The 6,903-nt window shown below is 41.2% G+C and overlaps 1 pseudogene; it reads left to right on the plus strand.

The window, feature by feature from the left end:
- The first annotated feature begins 2,968 nt into the window (after positions 1–2,968).
- LOC118538696 (vomeronasal type-1 receptor 1-like) lies at positions 2,969–3,991 on the plus strand (annotated as a pseudogene).
- Positions 3,992–6,903: the final 2,912 nt, after the last annotated feature.

The raw sequence follows: 6,903 nt of genomic DNA on the forward strand, positions 1-6,903 counted from the left end.
GTCTTTGTTGTTGCTATTGTTGAAATTGGCAAGCTTACTCTAAAAATAATATGGAAATGCAAAAAATATAGAATGGCCAAACCAATATTGAAAAATAACTTATTGACTGACTTGCCATAAATAACATACATATGATTCAGGGTCATCTCATCTATCTTGTGAATTTTCTTTTTATTATTTTGCCCAATTTTCTATTTGGCTTTTGGCCCTTCTCTTGATTTTAAATAATTCTGATGCTTTCCCTCTATCTGTGCTATATTTTACTTCCCCTTGAATCTTTTCTGTACATCCAGGAATACTTCTTCCCAGGGCAAACTCTGAAAATAAAGGACAGCCTGGTTGACCGATGAGGGACAAGGGAGAAGTGCTCTCTGGGTGATTTGGGAAGCATATAATGAGCTCTTGGGGAGTCACGTGGACATCAGAGACGCTCACAGGTTCTGAGGTAAGATAGACTAGCTTCAAATGGGATATTCTCCAGATGTAGAAGACGTGGGGCCCTAAGTAACAGGAATTGTGTTATTTAAGTCAAGGGAGAGACCAGTTTCCAGATCAAATGGAGATGTTCAGTATGAGCTAATCATGGTGTCAGCCTGATTCTGGAAATAGGAAATGCCCATTTGGAAATACTATAAGAGGAACCCTTGACCCAACATTCAGTTTCTTTTTTTTTGATGATTTATGGTTTTATTTATGATTATTATTACTATTTTTATTATGCTCAATTAGCCAGCATATAGTACATCGTTAGCTTTTGACGTAGTGTTCAACGATTCATTAGTTGTGCATAACACCCAGTGCTCATCACAACACGTGCCCTCCTTAATACCCATCACCCAGCTACCCCATCCCCCTACCCACCCTCCCTTCTGAAACCCTCAGTTTGTTTTCCAGAGTCCATACATTGAGTTTCAATTCCACCACAGACAGCAACTTTGACTCTGAACTTAGATTCTTCCACTGGGAACATAGAAACTTTTCTCTGCCTGTTGTTTAGCAGCTTTTCAGGAACTGTAAATTAATTACCAAAAATTACCATTAATTACCAGAAGTGGCTGGTGAAGACTTGCAATGGGGATAAAATTTGCTTCTTATTAGAGACGCCCCAGCTTCTCCAGGCAGATAGTGTTCCTGAGACACACTGACGTGGTAATGGCGTCTCTGTGGGGAGAGGAGGTCTAGGGACCCTGTCCCTATAACTGTGGCTCTTCCTGATTGACACTTCGCTGCACGGAACGCTGGAGCAGGACCAGCCAGGTGAGTGCTTTCTTACGTTCAGTCTCAGGGCAAAAACCAGGAGACAAGTCGTCTCCAACAGGAGAGGAACTCAGAACTGGGTTTGTGTAGTAAGGTTGTAGAGGACAGGTACTAACTCTGCCTGCGCTTTGGCTGGGCTGGTGGCTGGTAGACATGTGTTGGGGACTGTCTCTGGGTGGGACCGCAGTGGAGAGAGTCACTGTAGATCTCTGTGTCCTAGAGTCCTTGACAATGCGGGAAAAAAGACGGGATCTCTTAGGAATCTGAGCCAAGCTTTGGATGAGCAGAGTCACTGACCTCCTCAACCATGTACAGAAGAGTCTGCTTATTTTCTCAGACCTAACAGATTTTAGGCTTGTGTATGAATGCGTGTAGAAAATTGATGTGCAGAGTTCAGGTTATAACTTCAAAATGCTGATGTAAATAAGGTCCATTGACACACACATACACATACAGAGAGATATTCACAGAGAAAAACAGTCTGTGGTGTAATGATATTAGGATTTAATGACTCTATTTTTTTTTTTTTTTTTCCTTTCTGAAATCCTACTGCAGTAGAATGCAATTGCTTCTGTATTCTTCTGGAGATTTTTGGGGTCATTTTTCTTTGTTTTGTAGTGTGTGTGTGTGTGTGTGTGTGTGTGTGAGAGAGAGAGAGAGAGTGTTGCTCTGTGTGTGTGTGAAGCATCAAGGAGAGAGAGAAAAAATGTTAGTGAGACGAATTATATTTAATTTTCAAGTCTCAGAAGTAGTTTGGTGGAACATACCTGATCCATTTTTCCCATTTGATATTGTAATACCTTTTACTTCATATTGTAGTGATAGATAATCAAAACAAGGAAACAAATATTTTGTACCATAATCATGTTTCTACTGCTATTATTACAACTTCCTTTTTTTTTTTTTATTATTACAACTTCTAACACTGTATGGGAACTAACTTTGTTTTGGCCACTGCGATCAACAGTTGACATGAAATTCACATTGTGGTCACTCTGAGGTCATTTTAGGGTCATGTTGCTTAATCAGAAGGCTACTGATTTTTTGGAAGGTATATCATATTCAGTCACTCTGATGAATAATATTAAGCATTCTCAAAAGCTGACTGTTGCAAATTTAATGAGTTGGATAATCTTATACATTTGAACATGAGTTTGCATTTTTCTACTTCATTATCTTAGGTTAATGAATTATGGTGACAGAATAATGATAAATTCTAAGAGGGGTACAGTATGACCACCTCCTTTCACTTATTTATTTACTAAGTGCATGTTACTTAACACTTTTTGTGAGTCAATCATATTTTTTCATAAGACAAGCATGGTTCTTAAGTTTATGTTAGTTTACATTCTGGTGAAGAGTCAGAACATAATAGTAAATACAAACCATGAGGGACTCTTAACTCCAAGAAGCAAACTGAGGGTTGCTGGACGGGAGGTGGGTGGGGGGATGGGGTAACTGGGTGATGGGCATTAAGGAGGGCACGTGATGTGATGAGCACTGGGTGTTATATGCAACTGATGAATCACTGACCTCTACTTCTGAAACTAAGAATACACTACATGTTAATTAGTTGAATTTAGATAAAATAAAATTTAAAACAGTAAGTAGAAGTACAAAGTAATGATGTGAAATTGGTGTCTGTGGCATGTTCTCCAGGTCGAGTCTCATGTGGAATACGACTGTCTCCCTTTTCAGGAGAAGAAAAGGCCCAGGATCCCTTTATGAGGTCCTATAATTAGGAAGAGTCCTCCTGAGGCACTAACAGAGCCTGCTCTTCACTCCAGGCCACTCTGAAGCCCTCACCATGTCTTCGCAGAGCAACGCCCTAAGAACCACAGGGGAAGAGGCTCTGAAAACCATCTTGTTTTTCCAGATGGGCACTGGGGCTCTGGCCAATGTCACCCTCTTCTTCCGTAACTTCTCTCCAGTCTTGCATGGACACAAGCAGAGGCCTCCCCACGTGATTCTCACCCACATGGCTGCAGCCAATCTCTTGGATTTTCTGTCTGCCGGGATTCCCTACATGAAGGCTACTTTTGTTTTGAGGAAGCCCCTGTCCAGTCTTGGGTGTAAATTTGTATATTATATACACAGAGTGGCTTGTAGCGCCACCATGTGCTCCACCTTCATCTTGAGCACCTGTCGGTTCCTCACACTCATCCCGGGGAGGATGGTGTGGACCATGCTCAGAGGACAAGCCCCCAAGGTCATTCATCCTTCCTGCTGCATCTGCTGGATGTTCAGTATCTTCATGAATACCTGTGTTCCCATGAGCGTCACTGGTGCACAGGATGTGGGAACTAGTCCTGACACCCGAGGGAGGTGGTTCTGCTCCTCCGTGCGTCCTGGTGCGAGCACAGTCATCCTGTGGGTTGCCGCGGGTGCCATGTTTACTGGCCTCATGGTCTGGTCCGGTGGTTCCATGGTGCTGCTCCCGCACGAGCAGCCACCAGGGAGTGCCGTGTATTCACAGCCCCAACAGCTTCCACAAACACCCCCTGGAGCAGAGCTGCCCACACCGTCGTGTGGCTGGTGGCCACCTTCGTCAGCTTTTACGTGCTGAATTCCGTTGTCACTTTATCTTACTGCCTTTGTGGATTTCCGTCTGTGGTTGATACAGACCTCTAGTATTTTGGCTTTATGTTTCCCCGCTTTTAGCCCCTTCCTGCTGATCCTTCGCAGCCCTGGGCCTCCTAGGTCCTGCTCTTGAGTTGTTAGAGATCAGATGTAAATGCGTGGAAGACAGCTTTGATAACCGTGATCACTCTATTCAGTGACCATCTACTCAGCACCAGTGTTCTATACAACCTTGGAGGGTAAATCTGATACGGGGGCTGCCATGGGAGATCTCAAAGTCAACTCACCAATCATGAGCTTAAGACAGACATACAAAACTGTTAAGGAAACATGTCTTCCCTCTCGACCAGTGCTGATGCTGAAACAAAGCGTCTTTCTTCAGGAATATTCAAAGTGTTTCTGCAAATTTTATCTCCGTGTGGGCACGGTGAACACCTCGCATACACTGGTACACAATCTAATACTGATACAGGTAAATACTACGCCGGAGGGGGGGCAGAGGCTTTGTTTCACAGATGCAGGTAAGAAACCTGGTAGATGGAGAGGTGTTTTCTGCCTGACTTGATTACTGCATTTCACTCCTATTTCTCTAATATGCTGTAGTCCGACACAGAAAATCGATGTTGTCCAGTGGGTTGCTTTGCCTTTATACCTTGTGGGTTTTCTTTACATGGCTGACCCCCAGTGAAGTTCATCAATTGGATAAGTGAAGTAATATATTTTTTTAAAATTTTTTATTGTTATGTTAATCCCCATACATTACATCATTAGTTTTAGATATAGTGTTCCATGATTCATTGTTTGTGCATAACACCCAGTACTCGGATAAGTGAAGTAATATTAAGGAGGGTTTACAGCTGCCATCTATAAACTTGTTACTCAGATTTTCTAGTTTATCATTGAAATACAGAAACTGGGGACTCAGTTTTTTTCTTTGTCCTATCTGCTTTTTTCTCTCTTTTTCCTTTTGCCTCCTTTTGGGACAGTCTGGTATTTTTAAAATTAATGGTGTTAAGGTATAACTATTTTTAGTGGTTGTCATAGTTGTTTTATTTTATTTATTTTTTATTATGTTCAATTAGCCAACATATATCATTAGTTTTTGACGTAGTGTTCAACGATTCATTAGTTGCGTATAACACCCAGTGCTCATCACAACACATGCCCTCCTTAATACTCATCACCCAGTTACCCCATCCCCCACCCTCTTCCCTTCTGTAATCCTCAGTTTGTTTCCTGGAGTCCAGAGTCTCTCATGGTTTGTCTCCCTCTCTGGTTTCTTCCCATTCAGTTTTCCCTCCCATCCCCTATGGTCCTCTGCACTATTTCTTATATTCCACATATAAGTGAAACCATATGTAATTGTCTTTCTCTGCTTGACTTATTTCACTTAGCATAATCCTATCTAGTTCCATCCATGTCGATGCAAATGGTGGGTATTCATCCTTTCTGATGGCTGAGTAATATTCCATTGTGTATATGGACCACATCTTCTTTATCCATTCATCTGTTGAAGGGCATCTCGGCTCTTTCCACAGTTTGGCTTTTGTGAACATTGCTGGTTGTAGCTGTTTTAAAGTGGATTTCCAACGTATTACATTCCAGTTAGAACTACTGTTGACCATTTCACAGATTATGTAAGAATTTTATAATAGTGTAATTCCATATACCTTATAATGTTTTATGATATTGTTTTTATAAATTTTTATTCTACATATGTTATTACCCACAATTAATGCTATTATTTTTGCTGTCATGAGCCAGTTGTCTCTTAGAGAAAATAAGAAATGATAAAGTATAGATTACACATGTATCCACACGATTGCCAATTCTGCTGATAATAATTCTTTTTTGTGTGTTTTCCTCTGGTATAATTTTCCTTCAGTATGAAACACCTCCTTCAGCTTTTTTGAAGTACAGATTTGCTCTATGTGAGTTATTTCAGTATTTATCTAAATATATCTTTATCTCACTGTTTTTCCCATTAAATTATACAAAATGTCTATTTGAAAAAAGGTAATAAAATGTGATCAATAGGGACGCCTGGGTGGCTCAGTCGTTAAGCGTCTGCCTTCGGCTCAGGTCATGATCCCGGGGTCCTGGGATCGAGCCCCGCAACGGCTCCCTGCTCCGCGGGAAGCCTGTTTCTCCCTCTCCCACTCCTCCTGCTTGTGTTCCCTCTCTCGCTGTGTCTCTCTCTGTCAAATAAATAAAATCTTTAAAAAAATGTGATCAATAACAAAGATGTATTCAGCACTATCCAACCTCATTTTAAAAATTGAGAAATTCAATGCCTTTGAATTAATTTTATTTTTACAATTATTAATCTGATATCATTTCAAATATACATAATTTTCTCCCTTACCCAGATACCCCAACAATTAATACTTTACTACATTTGATTTATTAACTAATTTCTGTACATTTTATTCTGTTATCACCTTTTTTTTTTTTTCTGAACCACTTGAAAGCAATGTGTATACACCGTAAACTCACTGATGTGGTTTTCCCTACAACAAAGACACTCCTGCAATAACAACATACTGTCCTTTGATTTAGAAAATCAGTGTAGACACACCACCATTGCTCTATCCATGGGTCATGCTCAAATTTTCCAACGGATCTGAAACATCTCCTTTTCCTTTCTGGTTGGAATTACCCACCAGGAATGTGCACTTTGTTGTGTCTCTTCCTTGTTCTCCAGTCTCAAACTGTTATTGCTGACTTTCCCTTTCTTTCATATCCTTGCCCTACTTTGTTCTGTTGAATGACCCACCCCGTGGGTCTCTCTGGGCTTCCTCAAGACCAAACTCAGCTCACATTTCCTCGGTAGGAGGACCTGGGAAACGTTGCTGTTCTCTTCCCAGTGCTTCACACCAGGGCACGCACGGTGTTCACCCATCCTAATGGTGCTTATGTTCACCTTGATCACCTGGTCAGGTTGGCATCTGCCAAATCTCTCCATCTTATGTGTACCATTTGGTCTTTGCAACTGATTTAGCACATTATGGGGCGATGTCCTGAGATTGTCCCACTGTGTTGTTCCTTGTCACCTTACACTCATGT

The sequence above is a fragment of the Halichoerus grypus genome, chromosome 15 (genome assembly GCF_964656455.1).
Source record: "Halichoerus grypus chromosome 15, mHalGry1.hap1.1, whole genome shotgun sequence".
Lineage (NCBI taxonomy): Eukaryota > Metazoa > Chordata > Mammalia > Carnivora > Phocidae > Halichoerus > Halichoerus grypus.